Here is an 18459-nt window from a genome sequence, read left to right as displayed (position 1 = left end):
TGAATGTAGACAAAAACATTTTTAGGAGCAGGGAGTGTGTCACGAAAACTGCCTGCCCATAAAAAAATGTTTGTAAAAGTATTAATTTTCTTTTACTAAACACATCTTGTTTCCAAAATGGGCTTCATTTCAAACCATTTACACAAAAAATGGTTTTATTTAAAAGCACGCACAGGCATGGTGGTCTGCAGACCCTCGCAAGCCTTCGGGCCTTGACTGTAACAAAATGCAGTGGGAATCAAACTGCAACCAACCTTATGTATAATAATGAGGCAGGTTTTAAATTCGACCCACTACAACCCTGTATTTTGTGAACCAATCTTTTGATTCCTATGTGATTCCAGTGTATATTTTGTAAAATAATGAGTGCCAGTTCCCAGAGTTCAGCTCAGAGGCCCGCAGCTGGCTCTATTTAATTTTGGTGCATCGGAAATCAAGTTTGCATGGTTTGGAGTCCATGTCATGCCTCTTTAATCCACTTTTTGCTCTTTTCTCTCACTCTTCTAGGTTCCTGCTTTCACCCTTTGTGATGGTTTATCTGTCTTTCTTTTCCTCCTTCTCTACCGTTTTTCCTCTCTTGCTCTGGTAGATGTCAGATAGTGAAAAATAAGTGCAGATCCCCAGAAAAGAGTACCAGTCGCTTCCACCAGCTGAAATTGAGCACTGGTATGATCACAAATACCAGTGCATTCAGCAGACTTCAGTTTGCAAATTGCACCCACTTCTATTAAATCCATTTGAGCAATTTCCTTATAAGAAATTACAAATTACAAATTGTTATTTGATGCAATTTACGATTGCTTATTAGGAATCTTTGTGGTTATTAATACTTCAGGCTAAGCTTGCAAGAAAACATGAAACACTGATGCTGTTGCCAGTACAATCAATTGCTTGCTTGAGCAGAATGGTATGCAACATAAACACAATCTTTTGGCCATTGCATAAAAAATATATATATATATATAGCTACAGTCACTCAGGCCAACGTGCACTGGAATTTGGACAGGGCCTTCGTTAGATGTAGCTATGGGAACGGCACTACTGTGTAATTACTGCATGAGAGAGGAGTATGTTGTCTGGTGGGTACTTACTCTTATTTCAGTGTGACTTATGTCTAATATAAAAGCATACATATGTCCCCTTAGAAGGCCAACTATAGAGAGGTTGCTGGACTTGTGACATAACCAATCAATCAATCAAATTAATCAGGATTTGTAGAGCGTTGTTTCAGTACTTAGTAGTGAGGTAGGAGAAGGAGCGTCCTCCACTGTGGCTTCAGTGGATGCAGGGAGTGTGTGCAAGGGTGAGGGAAGTGGTATGCAGGTGTCTGAAGGGTTGGTGGAAGTTCAGGCACAGGTTAATATATGATGATCCTTGGTTGGAGAGGCCCTTGTAGGCGTGTGTAAGCATCTTGAATTGCCATCTTTTCTGGAGGGGTACCCAGTGGATGTTCCTGAGGTGAGGGGTGATGTGTTTGTTCGGGGAGGTCAAGAATGAGCTTGGTAGCTGAGTTCTGTACTATCTAGAGTCTCTTAAGGAAGTGGGTGGTGATTCCTGTGTAGAGTGTGACGCCGTGGTCCAGCCGGCTGGCGACTAGGGCTTGAGTGATGGTTTTCCTGGTGTTGATGGGGAGTCATCTAAAGGTCTTTTGAAGCATGAGGTGGGTTTGGAAGCAGGCAGAGGAGACCACGTTGACCTGGCATTTCATGGTGAGTTTACTGTCCAGGATTATGCTGAGTTTGGAAGCGTGGTCTGTCGTAGTGGGTCTGAGTTCGGAGGACCACCAGGTGTCATTTCACAAGGAGGTGCTGTTCCCAAAAATCAGCACCTCCGTCTTTTTCTTGTTGAGCTTCAGGCAGTTGGCCTTCATTTAGTTGGCAACACTCGGCATGCAGTTGTGGAAGTTTGTCCTGGTGGCGGAGGTGTCTTTTGAGAGTGAGAGGATGAGCTTGGTGTCTCCTTCGTAGGAAACAATGTTGATGCCAGGGGTTCTGACAATGTTGGCTAGGGGCATGTATGTGTTGAAAAGGGTGAGGCTTGGGAGTGAACCTTCAGGTACGCCACAGATGATGCTCTTGGGTTCAGAGGTTAAGAGTAGTAGGAGACTATCTGGTTTTATCCTGTGAGGAAGGATACGATCCATTTGGAGGCATCTCCCTGGATCTCAATGAGGTGGAGTCTCTTGATGAGGATGTAGTAGGATACGGTGTCCATTGCTGCTGAGGGGTTGAGGAGGATCAAGGCTGCTGTTTCTCCCCGGTCAAGGAGGGTTCTGATGTCGTGAGTGATGGCAATAAGGGAAGTATCTGTGCTGTAGTTGGCATGGAACCCTGATTGGGAGGTATCAGGCAGGTGTTTCACAATGACACACATTTACCTCCTCATAATATTTTAGTGGCTTAAAAAAATAATCTGATTATGTACTCATAGAGACAGGGTACAGGTTTTCCAAACTAATCTCACAATATTTCACTATTTTTAAACAAGCAGTGTATAGAAACATGACAGTCAGGAGGTCACTAATCATAAAGAACAATCTATTATATACTTGAATGAACAGTAGCTGCTACATAAATCCGCAATATAGTGAATAATGGTAGTCCCCCACATCAGCTAAACAAGTTTTCACCAGGAGGAGGGGTGAAGGCAATTAGCCCTCTATAGTGACTAAATACAAAAATAAAATAAATTGTGCCAGCAGAATATTCACAAGGTACGAGGAAATGATGCACAAACAGAAATTATTATTTAATTCTGAATTTGTGTATAAGGATGGATGAGAGCGTGGGAGAAATTTAAACAAACAAATAGCGTAGTTTTTCATGAGAGTTGGTACGAAAACGCATACAATGGTCAGACAGTGCCACAGGCCTGTTCTTTCTCTGAGAAACCAGGCTGCATACTATAGACTAGTTTTGACCTTTGCTTCACGGGAACTCACTGACCTGTCCAGTTTCTACGGCTAGATAGTATATGCCTGTGTATGGTAAGCTGTATCTTAAGGACTAGTTGTATTTATTTGTAATTATACCGATTTGATGAAAATTTGCTCTGCAATGAAATAATTGAAGAAATGGCTGTGCTGTTGGTTGGTTATGGCACTCCTCTGCAGTCATCCATCTGAAATAAATTGTTAACTGGGATTTGCCCTACATGAATAATTGAGCTTGCACCACTTCTCCTACCCTGCGACATTGCATTCTACGGTGTCTGGATGTTGTTTATGTTCATGTCTATTAGTCCCATGTTCATGTTAATTACCAAGTATTATAGTCATTTGGTCACCCATATGATATGTGAGTTGGTTGAGTCACTCAACAACGTGATCATCTATACTGGCAGCGCTTCACCATTTGTCTATCTGATTTTTTAGCCTGATAAACATGACACTATGTTTATCATCTCTTACATAATCTCAGGGTTTTTTCAAAGGCAACAATATGTCATCTAATTTAGAATGATTTTAACTTTACCTGGCCAAATTCTGTATCTCTGTGATCTCCTGGGTTATTTTAGTAGCCATCTATAGTGGCACTAATCCAACCAGCAAGAATGTATCACCCTCAAGGTAGATAGTTCAAGTGACTGCATAGGCATGCCTTTGTTAAGCAGAGTGCAGAGTGATAATGGTGTGCATTGTTTACAGTGTCCTTTGTATCCGTGCAGGATTCAAAACAACATTTATATTGTTAAGAAAACAAGTGTATGTTACCATGTTTTTCTGTGCTACATGTGTATGTGTGTGGGTTCTGTTATATGTGTACTGTATCATGCCAGAATTTGGATTCTCCTGTGATGCCATTACTGTGATGTTGGCGCTGGTGCAGAAGTGAGAAAGAATGCCAGTCAGTTGGAGAGAAGGTCCAACAAGAGAAGGGATGAATGCCAGAAACTGCAGTGTTGATGCCAGTGATGACAAGGAAGCATTCATGAAGGAATGCTTGGGTAGTTCTTATATTTAGTGTGTTCCTTGAGACCTCTCAGTTTACACTTTTTAGTCTGCAGTCTGATGGTGTACTGGCTGTGGGGGTGCTGAGAAACACCAGAGAGGTAAGATAAGTGGAGGTGCTGGTTGTGATGGCTATGTAAATAATGCAGTATGTTTTGAAGATGATGAGGTCTGGCAAGGCAAGCCAATGGAGATTTATCATGGTGGGGGTGATGTGATCATATCTCTTCACGCCCTGGATGAGAGATGTTGCAGCATGCAGAATGTCCCTATGGGGTGCCAGTTTAGAGCCTGGGGGGGGGGGGGGCATGAAGCAGGACATTACCACCATCCAGTTAGGTGAGTACAAGGGCTTTAACAGCAGTTCTGATGTATTTTTCTGGAAGAAATTGTTTCAGTTTCTTTAGAAGAAAAAGTTGACACCAGGCATTTTTGTTTTGTTGGCAATGTGTTTGTTGAGGGGTAAGTTGGTATCCAGGCTGAATCCAAGTGGTGAGAGTTGGGGTTCAAAGTTGTAAAGGTTCATGTTACTGAGCCAGGTTCATACTCTATCTTGTTTGTGGTTCGTAACAAATAATAGGAATTCTGTCTTGGTGGGGTGGAGCTTCAGGTAGGTGTTGCACTTCCAGGTCCAGATGATGTGCAAGCCTTGTTTGAGTCATTGGATGTCTGTAGCATAGTAGACTTTGAAGTAGAAATCTGCATCATCAGCATATTGGTGAATCTTGATGCTATTGTCTGTGAGTAGAGCACCAAGCTGCTCCAGAAGCTCCAGTGTCCTTCTCTGGTAGGAGGAGAACCAGTGAAAGACACTGCCAATAAATCCCATTCACAACTCAATAGTGTATGAAGGTGAGATAGTTGACTGTGCCCAATAAGCTGTCATTTTAATGTGTGGTCAAGAGGGCATCATCTACGATGTGTAAGGTGGCAGTCTCCATACTGCAACATGATCTAAAGCCACTGGGAGTCAGCCAGGAGATGGTTAGCATTGATATGATCTTGGATCTTTTTCAATGATGGTGCTGATGAATGATATTTGAGTATTAGGCCAGTAGTTGGCAAGGTCCTCAGTGTTCAGTGTAGGTTTCTTGAAGAGTGGGAGGATCTGGCCAGTCTTAAGAACTTCTGGGAAGATGCCTTGAGTACGACAGCCAATTACTATGGTAAGTAGGGGTAAGAGCGCATCACCAGACAGAGGGGGTCATACTGACCCTGGCCGGCGGCGGAAGCCGCCGACCTGGCTGGAACCGCCAGAATACCGCTGCGCGGTCAAAAGACCGCCGCGGGTATTCTGGGTTTCCCGCTGGGCTGGCGGGCGACCGCCAGAAGGCCGCCCGCCAGCCCAGCGGGAAACACCCTTCCATGAGGATGCCGGCTCCGAATGGAGCCGGCAGAGTGGAAGGGGTGCGACGGGTGCAGTTGCACCCGTCGCGATTTTCAGTGTCTGCATGGCAGACACTGAAAATCATGGTGGGGCCCTGTTACGGGGGCCCCTGCAGTGCCCATGCCATTGGCATGGGCACTGCAGGGGCCCCCAGGGGCCCCACGACACCCCATACCGCCATCCTGTTCCTGGCGGCCAAAACCGCCAGGAACAGGATGGCGGTATGGGGGTCGGAATCCCCATGGCGGCGCAGCAAGCTGCGCCGCCATGGAGGATTCCCCAGGGCAGCGGAAAACCGGCAGTACACCGCTGGTTTTCCGTTTCTGACCGCGGCTGTACCGCCGCGGTCAGAATGCCCAAGGGAGCACCGCCAGCCTGTTGGCGGTGCTCCCGCGGTCGTTGGCCCTGGCGGATTTTACCGCCAGGGTCAGAATGACCCCCAGAGTTTTATGGAGAATGATGGCAAGGCAACATCTTCATAAGAAAGGGCTTTGAAGGACTTGAAAATGTCAGCCAGATCTGGGAGAGATAGGGCGTTGAACGCTGGCCATTGCAGTGTACTACAGGAAAGTGTGGGTGTGAGACTAAAGGGACTGATGGCATTAAACCTTTTTGTGGAGTGAGGAATATGTGGGTCTGGCAGGGCTTTATGCAGTACTTGATTGTCTTGAACAGTGTTCTGATTCTGTTGGTGGCTTCATTGATGGTAATGGAATAGTATTTTCTTTGGCTGATGCAACGCTTAATTTGAACTGGTGGGTTCTGGTGCAGAGCACCTGCACTTATTTTTGAGGCCTGGCACTTATTTTTCTGCCTCAAGCATTTACTGTGAGCAAAAGACACATATGGGAAAAACAGGGGAAGAGGAAAATGAAAAGCACCACAAAGGATAAAAGCAGAAAGCTGCAAGAGTGAGTTTAAGGGTCAGGGAGTGGCTGTAAATGGCTAAACGAGGGATGGCTTTAGGATTCTGCAGCCTCAGTATTCCGTGCTTTCACATTTAATTGCAGCTGCCACGTGTCTCACAGGAGAGCTTTGGGCACCAGGGCATTTTTATTTACAAATGAAGCAGTGGGCTGATGTGATGAGCTGTCTGCATGTTGTGGGGAGGGCCTTAAGTGCAACGTGGTTCCGCATGGGATGCTTCTGAAACTATAGCCGTTGCTTTGGAGCCAAAGCCTGGATAACTCTCAAGCAACTTAGTCCCGCTGGTGTTCATGAGCTTTTGAGACTTCTCGCTGAATATTTCCTAGGTTCCAACTTAGAATAGGACTTAGTTGTTTTACAGAGGTGTGAAGATACCCACGTGAGATGAAGATAAATTCAATCTGAGGCTGTGGCACTGGCAGCTCTGAAGCTTGGGATCAAATATTTTTAAAAGTTTCCAAACTTTCTTCTTGTGCCCAAACAGCTACTGGACTACATTTCTAAGACACTCCGGGCCTTAGCGGAGACCACCTAGAGACTCTCCAGGTGTCAGACAGAGGGCAACACAAAATCCAGAACCCACATGCAGTTGCCATTGGTCCACTGGAATTCTTCACAGGAATGTCCTCCTAAGCTTTTTATAATCCGTGGAGATCTTTCTGTCCTTGGATTTCTAGTGAAGAGGGACCAACCTTCTTGGGTCCTTCTCACAGGTCACAGATGCCACATGCATCAGTCTGGCATCTTTTCACATGTCCAACAGTGTTATGAGGAAGGCTAGATGAGGATCCATCTTTGTAGGATTCACTAGCCTGTTGTGGAGGCACACCCTAAGACAATGCTAACCACTCTCTAGTAAATGGAGTATATGTTCCCAGACAGTGGTCTTCCTACTTTTTCAGTAGTTCCTGCTTGCCTTACCACAGACGGGCCAAAATGCAAGGTGTAGGGGAAAATCCAAGATGGCCAAAGTCTTCAGCCACACTAAACCTGGGCTCTGAGAGCTGGGTGTGTGTAGGGGAGTGTACTATGGGAACTATGAAATCTTGTGAACCAGGGCAAGGTCCAGCAATAACTAGACACAGGATACACCAGAATTGTGATCTGGGCCAGTTTGAACCCTTTCAAAGGCACACACGTTTTACCTCAAAGAGGACTGTCATGCAGGATTTCACTCTCTTGTACCCACAGGAGGGACAGCAGGGCCAACCATGACTATCCTGCTCAGATCAGGTGGGCAATTCCTGCCCATTCAGGGCAACCTGTAAATCAAAGTTGTCTACTGTGTGGCTTGAACGAATTTCAGATCTCTCTACAGCCACGGCAGCAGCTGTAGACTAAAGGCCCGATTTAGAGTTGGGTGGATAGGTTACTCTAGCTCAAGCATGACAGTCATCCTATCTTATAAAGAGTGCATTATATCATATGGCATTTCTAATAAGGTGGATAAGGTATCAGTCAAGCATGTAACAAAGGAACTCATCCACCACACTCTAAATCAGGCCCTAAGCTTAATTAGCCTCTAGTGGCTCAGGCAAGTAAATGTAACTTATCTTGAAGCTATATTTCCTAACTCATTTGAAAAAAATCCTCCTTTACCAATTATTGGATTCAGTTTGAAAATGTCCTTGAATGTTTTCTGTAGTCAGATAACACAGAATATGGTGATTTAATCTGCTGCACCAGTATTTCCTATGCAAATAGCTAAACTCAATACAGTATAAATATCTTTTGATTATTTATTCACTGTGGGTACATGCTAATGTTAATTGGGGCATCTACTAGCACTATGCACCCTGTCTCATGGGCAATAAGTTAATTTTAGGGGTGGCTTATTTAGTACTTAGAAGTGGGTTTTAGGCCTTATAAAGGCTTTATTTTATAGTCTTTCTGCAAACATGAGAATTTGCAGGCTGCAGGGCACCAGTCCTCGATAGAGGCCTGTGCCAAGTTTACAGGGTCAGAAGCTGCATGGCACAATGTAGGGCTTCAGTTCACATGTGACATTTAATTTTACATGTCATAGATGTAGTTGGGGCTCCATATACAATGGCCTTCTAGTAAAATTAAACATGCTAAACCTCGTTATTACGCTAATTTCAATTTTGTTTTAGGGGCCAGAGAGCATATACTAAGCAGTGGCTAGCAGACTCAGAGTGTTGCAGTTCTAAATTACCAACTAGTGAGTTTCAGAAAAACAGGAGGTGACCACCAAAGTAGGGGGTCACTTTGTGAAGATACAGGCAGGAGCAGTAAGTATGCTGGCATTGCGCTGGCACACAACAGCTTTGTTGGGTGTGGAGGCCAACCAAACAGTGGAGATGTGGGTTCCACACACTGCCCCAGTATTTGACCTCACACTGAGTGCCCCATCAAAGTAGTAGAGTCACCCAGCCCTCTGAAAAAAAGGAAAGATTGTGCAACAATGCTTTGGGGAAAAAACATTTTAGATATGCGGCAAAGCTGCAAATCAAATATTCAAGTACTGAGCTGTAGGAGTGTCCCATATGCTCCTGTGAGGACTGGAAAGTTTGAATATTGGCTAATGGGGTGCCCCAGGAAGGGTAGGAGAACAACCAACAACGTACACAGAGGTCTGAGGGCTGTCAGGAGTATGGCAACCCCCACCAGAACTCCACGCAGTTTTCCAGTATTTTTGACCTAGGTCTTCCAGGGGAAGTATGGATGGCCCGAGGAGAGTTTGGTTTTGTTTATCAAGCAATCCTGGACCTGTACTTTTTACTCATAAGCCCTGGAATGCACTACTTGTGTTGATTTGTCCTAAAGCTGTGGTAGCAGCTCAGTAAAAGTAGAAATAAGTTTCTGGGACACATGTTTTTCCAAAATAGTGCTTTATTGACAATGTTGAGGAGTGACAAAGTAAAGTCTTATACCATTTTTATACCACTATGAATAGTATTGAATGTTGGTACTGTCCCGTGGATTTCATTGGTGCTGCAACTGTGAATTGTAACATGTTTCTATTTTTATTTATTTGGTGACACCATGACAAACCAAACAGGCCTGTTGAATTGATAATGGCATCCCATTATATTGTGATATTGCATCTGGTATTGGTGGGTTATTGAGAATACAGGGTAAAGGACCCAATGTGGAGTAACATTTTACAAAGGTGTCACCAGAGATATTTCCATCTAACTGACTGTACATATCTGCAATTTAATGTATAGTTTTCAGTAGTGTGATTCTGTAATGAAAGTACATTTTTTTAATAAGAAAAATCACTAACTAGACAGTAACTTATTGAGTGTTGTGGATGCACACCAGAAAGCCGTGTTTTTTTTAGCTCACACCACCTTCCCTGAGTAACCCTTGGACCGCTTTGCTATCCTGAAAGAGTCAAGTGCTGCAATGAGGGTACTCTGTTCAAGAAGGGAGGAAGTTGCAGCATTATTATTTGTGAGGGACTTACATCCCTCACAGCCAATAACCCACTCTCTTACAACCACCTACTAATGGCTATACACAGGAAGAAAATACTGTGTTGACAATCACAATGGCTAATGTTACGTCTCAGCCATAATTCTTGCAAGTCTGGGAAGCACCTTCTATGTAATGGGTACTTTTGTGTCCAGGTTTCATGGCATTTGTTGAGTTATTATAGAGTAAAGATAATTCTCCTCATGGAAATTATCTTTAAATAAGTATTCTTTGGGTGGTATATGTCTAAAGGGGTAGAATAGTCTACTCCCTTTGGGAATGGCATGGAACAACCAAACTTTTGTGCTTGGGACCATGAGAGGTGAAACTATTACAGATCTCAATTCTGTAAAAGGAAGTAACACTGCAAGTAATAAGGGCATTAAAAACAGTGACTATATTAAGAAATCACTGTCTTGTTAGGTATGGTAGGTTATCACATGTTGGAAACTTTGAAGGATGTCTTGCCATTGACAATGTATGCAATTCTTTTAGGAAGATGGACATTTGAAAGAGTAAGCAAGGTAGGTGGCAGGAAAAAAAACACAATTGTGTTACTGGGTATAATGATAAATCTGTGCTCAATCCTAATGTGGTATTGTGTGTGAGGACGAAGGGACAGCAGGCCTTGCCCAAGTGTGCTGTGTGTGATGATTAAAAATACATCTCTATAAATGTGGACCCCTGTACATTGTTCAGTAATAGTGTTAAAGTGTTGACGCTGAAGACACAGGGAGGTAGAGAACTATACTTCCCCTCCTCTCCACTCCCTGTCCCCATCCCCCAAGAGGATATACGTAACATACGAGCAATTTACAATGCTGTTTTGGGTAGAGTTTATGTTTGCAGACAGCAGAACTAGAGGGAAGGTGTTTGTGGCAAAAGGTTGATGCCTGTCAGGATAGCCATATCAACAGAGGATGGGAATTCCCCTAAACCAGAATGCTTCATGCCCATCTATTCTACTGGTGAGTGTGAGATTAGTGTGGAATTTGTGGTAGACCTAAAAAAAAGAAATCTTAACGCTTTTCAGGAGAAATTGGGTAAGTTTGAAAGCTTCTAATAAAGCGTCATGTTAAAAGATAATGCTGTTTCTGTATGGCACAGGGTTCAGAACATGTCTATCACTACTGGGGTAAATCGATGTGATGCTATTAATTGTGTTTGACCAATGACTTTGTGTTTCACCACTGCGCATATTAGTTGCTCAGTGTTCACCAGTAGCACATTGTATGTTTTGTTCAGTTTAGCTGCCTATTGGCTTTAACATGGAGTTAGCCATTACATTCTGTATTCAGTTTAGCCGCCTATTGGCTTTGACATGGCATTAGCAATTACATTCTGTATTCAGTTTAGCTGCCTATTGGCTTTGACATGGCATTAGACATTACATTCTGTATTCAGCTTAGCTGCCTATTGGCTTTGACATGACATTAGACATTACATTTGATATTTAGGTTAGCTGCCTATTGGCTTTAGCGTGGGGTTAGACATTGCAGTTGAGACATTGCAGATGAGCTGTGTTTTTCCAAGCCGTGTTTTTCCACAAGATGGACCAAGCTGTTTTCTTCACACCAGACCTTAGCTGATAAGAGCACGTAGATTTTGTGTTTACCTCGCAATCCAGTCTGAGAGCGTGTGAGCTCAGGAGAATTGGCCCCTCTCCAAGGTTATTCGGCTTTTTGTAGAATGCCTTGCAAGTGCTGTGTCTGTATTATAAGGATTATTAGAACATTGGAATGCTGGGGGCTCCATTAAAAACAATGGAGTGCTGCGGGCCTTTACTGGCCGGTAAAAGCCCGCAGTGCCAACATTCCAATGTTCGCTTTGTTCACAGCAACAGCTGTGAACAAAGCCTCACGGAGCCCGAGGGGATTTTAATCCCCCCGGGCTCCGTGAACATTTTTTTTTTAATAAAACATTCTGCCCTGAGTGGCAGAATGTTCTAATAGCCTTAGAACCCGCCGTAGCGGGCTCTACCTGCTATTAAAGTCCATTTCCCTTGTTAAATGCCCTCGCCTTCGGCTCGGGCATTTAACGCGGGGAGCGGGCCTTTAATAGCCGGTAGAGCCCGCTACGGCGGGTTCTAAGGCTATAATGAAGGAAACGGGATAACAAGTGCAGAAGCTTACCAGAGAGAAACCCTGGTATTTAGGAAGGATTATACTGAACATAAGAAAAACTTACAAGCTGTTCTGAAAGGGATGGAAAGGCAGGGTTTGACCTTGAGATTATCCACGTTCAAATTTAGATGCAATATAGTTGACTATTTCTTAGATCCACCAGGGTTGATTATTATTTCAACCATGAGATTTTTGCTGATGGATTAAGCCTAAATATTGCCACAAGCAAGTGATTGTTTATGCCCCAAATCCTCACTAGGAGAACCAGTTGCTATTTTTTCTTGCTTTAATTTCAACGGGCCCGTTTTCGAGTAATTATTAGAACAGTGGAATGCTGGAAGCTCCATTGAAAACAATGGAGTGCTGCGGGCTTTTACTGGCCGGTAAAAGCCCGCAGCGCCAACATTCCAATGTTCGCTTGGTTCACAGCAGTAGCTGTGAACAAAGCCTCACGGAGCCCGAGGGGATTTTAATCCCCTCGGCCTCCGTGAGCAATTTGTTTTTTTAAATAGAACATTCTGCCCTGAGTGGCAGAATGTTCTAATAGCCTTAGAACCCGCCGTAGCGGGCTCTACCTGCTATTAAAGTCCATTTCCCTTGTTAAATGCCCTCGCCTTCGGCTCGGGCATTTAACGCGGGGAGCGGGCCTTTAATAGCCGGTAGAGCCCGCTACGGCGGGTTCTAAGGCTATAATGAAGGAAACGGGATAACAAGTGCAGAAGCTTACCAGAGAGAAACCCTGGTATTTAGGAAGGATTATACTGAACATAAGAAAAACTTACAAGCTGTTCTGAAAGGGATGGAAAGGCAGGGTTTGACCTTGAGATTATCCACGTTCAAATTTAGATGCAATATAGTTGACTATTTCTTAGATCCACCAGGGTTGATTATTATTTCGACCATGAGATTTTTGCTGATGGATTAAGCCTAAATATTGCCACAAGCAAGTGATTGTTTATGCCCCAAATCCTCACTAGGAGAACCAGTTGCTATTTTTTCTTGCTTTAATTTCAACGGGCCCGTTTTCGAGTAATTATTAGAACAGTGGAATGCTGGAAGCTCCATTGAAAACAATGGAGTGCTGCGGGCTTTTACTGGCCGGTAAAAGCCCGCAGCGCCAACATTCCAATGTTCGCTTGGTTCACAGCAGTAGCTGTGAACAAAGCCTCACGGAGCCCGAGGGGATTTTAATCCCCTCGGCCTCCGTGAGCAATTTGTTTTTTTAAATAGAACATTCTGCCCTGAGTGGCAGAATGTTCTAATAGCCTTAGAACCCACCGTAGCGGGCTCTACAGGCTATTAAAGGCCCTTTCCCTTGTTAAATGCCCTCGCCTTCGGCTCGGGCATTTAACGCGGGGAGCGGGCCTTTAATAGCCGGTAGAGCCCACTACGGCGGGTTCTAAGGCTATATTAGATTTAATTGAGCCATTAGGATGTTTGTTGAAGAAAGGAACAGTTTCTGAGTGGGGGAAGGTGGATCAACAGCATCATTCACAGAATTAAACAAAAAATGATGCAAGCAACTGTTTTTAAAATCATTAGTGATTGGTGAGGAATACATGATTGCTGTGGGTGTCTGTAATATGGCTTTTGGTGCACTGCTGCTGCAACAGGATTGTAACTATGATCTGTTGTTTTCATATGCAACAGGATTTCAAAAAGAACCTGCAAGCAACACAATTCAGTAATTGAGCAGTTTCTTGCTTGCACATAGGCCAAAGAACATTTCAGGAAGTTTTTATTGGGAACACATTTTGTGTTGTGTACTGACCAAAAGGCACTGGTGGGCATTTTGTCACTGGGTGGATGAAGGAATCTAGCAGTGCGCTTGGCACGACTGGTGGCAATGCTCCAGATGTTCCAATGATTCTTGCAATATGTTCCAAGGAGAGTCAACATACATGCAGATTGTATGCCAAGGTTTCCTCATGTGGATGTGAATGATGGAGAATGCTTGGAGTGGGGAAAGGTAGATGGAATCTGTCATTTCCAAAGAAAGGTGGCTGGAGCAAATCGAGAATAATGTAGAGTTGAAGCTGGTTGTTGAATATCTTGGCCTGAAGAGTGGCTCTCGATAGGGTGGTTTGGATGCTTCTTTCGAGGTGAAGAAAGATTTGAACAGTGGGCTTCTTATGGGTGAGAATAAAGTAGTTCTGCCTTTTAATTTATATAGAGATTCTTTTTGCCCTGAGTTGTGAGACAAGTGGGTGCAGCCAGCATTACAAGGAGGCTTTACGAGCTTTATTGGTAACTAGTATAGACAGAAAGGTTGATGAGAGGGTGAAGGAGTGTCAGACATGCTCAATGAGTGATAGATTGGTGACAGCCTGCACAAGTTAACTAACACTCAGAATATGGTGTGGAAGCTTGGTATTGATGTAACAGGACACTTCCATGTGCCCCCAAGAAAGGAAGCTTTTACATTAGTTTTGGTGGACTATTTTACTAAGTGGCTGGACATAAGGATAGTGGAGAAAGTTACTGCAAGAGTTATTGTCAAATTTCTGGAAAATATTTTTTGCAGAGCTAGTCTACCGGAATAAGTAATTTCCATTCATGTCTAGATGTGGCTTTGCTTACAAGAGGATGGCATTTATCATCCTGGTTCAATCAGGTTGTTAAAGAAAGTATTCAGTTGGTGTCGAGGAGTACCCTGGAGGAAATTGCTGAAAACACCTCTTTTGACATATAGGATTACAAACTTTGTTACTGGTTTGTTATCATTTGAAATGTTAAGAGGAGGTAAACCGAGATCCAATCTTATTCCCAAGTGAATTAAGACACTGTCGGAAAAATAATGAGGCAGGTGTTGATGAAGCATACTAGCGCAGGACGAAACAGTAAGCAGACAGGCATATAAGAAAGGCTTCCAGTTATTTTTTTCTTGTGTGTGATTTCGTCAAGATTAAGCATCCTTTGGTTGCTGGTAAAAGATTGTCTAAATGGTCTTACCCCATCAGGGTTACTGAGGTTATTTAGCAAAGCTGTGCGAGTGTAGGTTGGTAAAACCTGGAATATGAGCAGAGTTTCATGGTTGCATGTAGCCTGTTTAGAAAGAGAGAGGACAGTGAAGAAGAGGAGGGTGAAAATAATGTTTTTTGGGGTATGTCCAATTCTGATTCAGCTTCCCCTCATGATTTGACTCAGGGAGTGACTGGGTTCCAGAGGCTGTGATTGAGCCAAGTAATGGGCGTTCTGGCATGACTGCACCAAATGGAGCTGCAACTTCGCGTGGAACACAAGATGTGATAGTCAAGTGCCTGAGAAAATCTGTGACCTTGCGAGTTTTTAGCCCTTATTTGGATATTGTATGTGTTTCATCTGTATTTTTGAGCAACCCAATTGTTTTTATTACGTTTAGAGTTCCATTTTGTTTCTTAGTTGTTTTCGTTGTGCATTGTTGTTGCTTTGGTGGGAGGTGTGTTGTATTGGTATACGTCGGTTTTGTATTCACACAGTAATCTTATTTGAATGTTGTATCGTGTTCGGCTTCTAGAGTTTTTGGGGGAGGGTGTGGAACCTGAGGGTTGTTTAACGTTCGAGGATGGCAGTAGGTCGTGGGTGTACAATCTGCTGGTTGTAGGTTGAGCCTGATTTTGTTGGAATAAACAACTTGAAAATCCATCACTGTGTTAACAACACTTACTTCACTCCCACAGTGCAGAACACATTGTGCCTCCAATGCACCTCACCTTGTGGATTCTGCTGCACATAGGTGACGTATAGCTGCTAGTCTGAATGCATTATTGTCTCTGTTTATTAGCCTCTGGCCATGGCTGCATGTATGTTTCTTGTACTTTATGAAAATGTAATCTTGTAAGTAAGGTAACTTTGTGTCCAGGTTTTGTATGTGGCTGTAGTTTGAGGATCTATGAATGCATTTATTAATCGAAAGGCAAGTCTATTGGCTTGGACAATGTTTGTTTTATTTTAAAGATTAAAGAATAATTTTACTCTACATACATGACAGCCATGCAAGGCACTGTGGCAAACGGAATTTAGCATCAAACATACCTGTCATATTGTGTTAGTTCTTGCATGAAAGACAATTTTTTAACCAACTGTTTGTAATTCGAATATAACGCAGCGACCACCAGGTAGTGTGTTGTTAGTAGAAAAAACACACAAGCACGTTAAGAACATCTAAAGAACATAAGTGTTTTGAACCTGTTAGAGCTAAGATCTCTGTCATTATCAGAAAAGATAAGGGTTGTTCTTTACCCAGTAAAAACACTTGAATGGCAGCCTAATAATTACTTTCGGCTCTTTATCGGGCATAGCGATTTTTGCACTTATGCTATCATGCACCAATTAGGCTGAAATAGACACAGTGCTTTGAAGAAAAGAAGGAGAAATCGATGCTGCGCCGTGTTTCCCCCTGCTCTTCATGGGCAGCATCGCCAGTCATACTACTAATTAACAGAAACAAATTATGTTGCATTAGAATGTAACATGTTTACCAAGTACTGCACACAAAGCGGTGTTTAGTGTTTTCAAAAACCACTCTTTTTAGTGGGTGGTCTCAGTTACATTTATATACCCCTTTTCATTTCTAAAAAAAAAAAAAAAAACGCCTAATGAGCCGTAGAGTAGCTGGCAACGTTTTTTTGACCCGTGAATGTAAGAGAGTAAGATTCTTGCTTGCAGACCACATTTAAGAAAAGAAACCAAGCAAAACATAAATTCAGCCTTAAGTGTTTGACATTTTTCAAGACTATATAATATGTAAGAAAAATAGAAAAACACATTAAGTGCATGAGTAAAAAATTGCCCTCCCCTCGTCCTATGGGTGGTATTACATTTGCTGCAGCCAGTGGTCACCATGTATGGTGCCTTTCTCAGTAGTGACAAAAATCACGAAATCATTTAGCTTCAACTGAGCTGGATTATGCAACGGGCCCATTTATAAGTGTAAATTAAAGTTTTCAATTCTGAAAACTTAATTTTACACTCACCAGTGGTCTTACTCGCATGTGTCATTACACGATTCTTGTGAAACCTTACACATAAGCACATCTCGCATGTGGTGGAAGTTTCAAGGCTGGGATGCCTTGGAAAGTAGGTGAACCAGTGCTTAATTTCTGCTGGTGGTTTCTAGTGCTCAGCCCGGGCATTTCATTGTCAAACCGGTGCTTGTATCAGTCCGTCACATGGTGGCACTATCTGACTAATTTAGAGATGAGCAGCACAAGAGTTGTTTATTAATACAATATAGATTAGAAATGACTATTACCTGTAGGCCATGTCATTCTTACAGCTTTGGTACCTTGGAATAGTCTGAATTGTCACACTTGTGGAATGTGATAGTAATTGTTTTGGTGCTATCCTTTGCAACACTGGCAGGGGCAATGTGTGGTGTAAGTTGCAATGACCTCTGCACGAGGGCTCTGGCAATTTTTTTTTTTTCATACAAATTATGTACTGAGGTGAACACCCACAAACATGTCTATGGGCTGGGTATTGACCCCTGTGAGAGGAAACACAAAAGCTGTACCCAGAGAGGTAAAGTGAGGAGAACTATCCCAAAACTGATGTGAGTATAGGAAAAGGGGTTGTCCCGAAACATTTTCCCTGTTGAGAAAAATAAATACATAGTTTAAAGCATTTACACTTGCATACATATACACTTGCTTCATATACCCATGCAAATATATTTACACAAAGAGAGTACTCTGGAAATGCTGTAGTAATCACAGCTTTCCCATGAGTACGTCTAGAGTTTTATGAGCATTTGAAAAGAATTAGACATTTAATCAAGAGGTAGTTGTAATTATCCTGTAGTAAAGTTACAATAAATGTGGGACTTGGTCACCATATGCCTTTTCTTTACACTCCATATGTGCTGTGAGGAGAGAATAGTTAAAGAGCATGAAACCTTCTATTACTTTACACACAAAGTAATGCAAACATGTTGTAATAAAACAACATGTACTAAAACAAAATGCTTACTGCTTGCAGTGAAACCATTACTACAGCAAAATCTTATTCAAGATTTCCTTTGATTCATACCATAGCAAGTACTTACACAGATTTTTTTCGATTAGGTGATTTATGTTAATTGTATGTGGCAAACTGTTTAATTTCAGTCTTACAGACCCCATGCCCCTTCCTTAGGTTCTAGCTCACTCCCTCTATGCTCCTGATTTCTAGAGTACATTTTAGTATGTTATGTTATGTAGGCTTGTAGAGTGCACTATCACTTGGGAGGGTATCATAGCACTGAGCAGGTCTTGGCTAAGTCCCATCTCTAACTTCTCAATTGACTGCTGATGGAATCGACCTCATTATTCTGAACATTCTACTTTATTTACTTATTTATTATATTTATGACTCTTATAATTTGAGCTGCTGCTCTGAGATGTTATGATACTGAAATGAGCCACAAATACAAGGTGATAGAAGAGGCTACCAGTTCATTAGTGAAGAGAAAGGTTTTCAGGTGTTTCAGAAAGGTCAGTTGATTACTCTTGAGAAGGAGCATCCACCAGAAGTTGCATAGAACGACCTGCCACTACACATTCTTCAAGAAGATGAAGACCTGGCTTTTTGAGTAGCCTCACTAGGCTTTAGGTTTTTCTGGACTCACACATACTCAACTCCACAATATCCTCCTGGGTGATAATGCACTCTAC

General features: G+C 42.8%; 1 protein-coding gene across 2 annotated transcripts in view; it reads right to left on the bottom strand.

Annotated features, from left to right (window-relative positions):
• MYRIP (myosin VIIA and Rab interacting protein) overlaps positions 1–18459 on the bottom strand; it is a 1334264-nt gene that overhangs the window by 189896 nt on the left and 1125909 nt on the right. The window lies entirely within an intron of this gene.

Source organism: Pleurodeles waltl, chromosome 10 (genome assembly GCF_031143425.1).
Source record: "Pleurodeles waltl isolate 20211129_DDA chromosome 10, aPleWal1.hap1.20221129, whole genome shotgun sequence".
Lineage (NCBI taxonomy): Eukaryota > Metazoa > Chordata > Amphibia > Caudata > Salamandridae > Pleurodeles > Pleurodeles waltl.
This window is presented reverse-complemented; position numbering and strand designations above follow the sequence as displayed.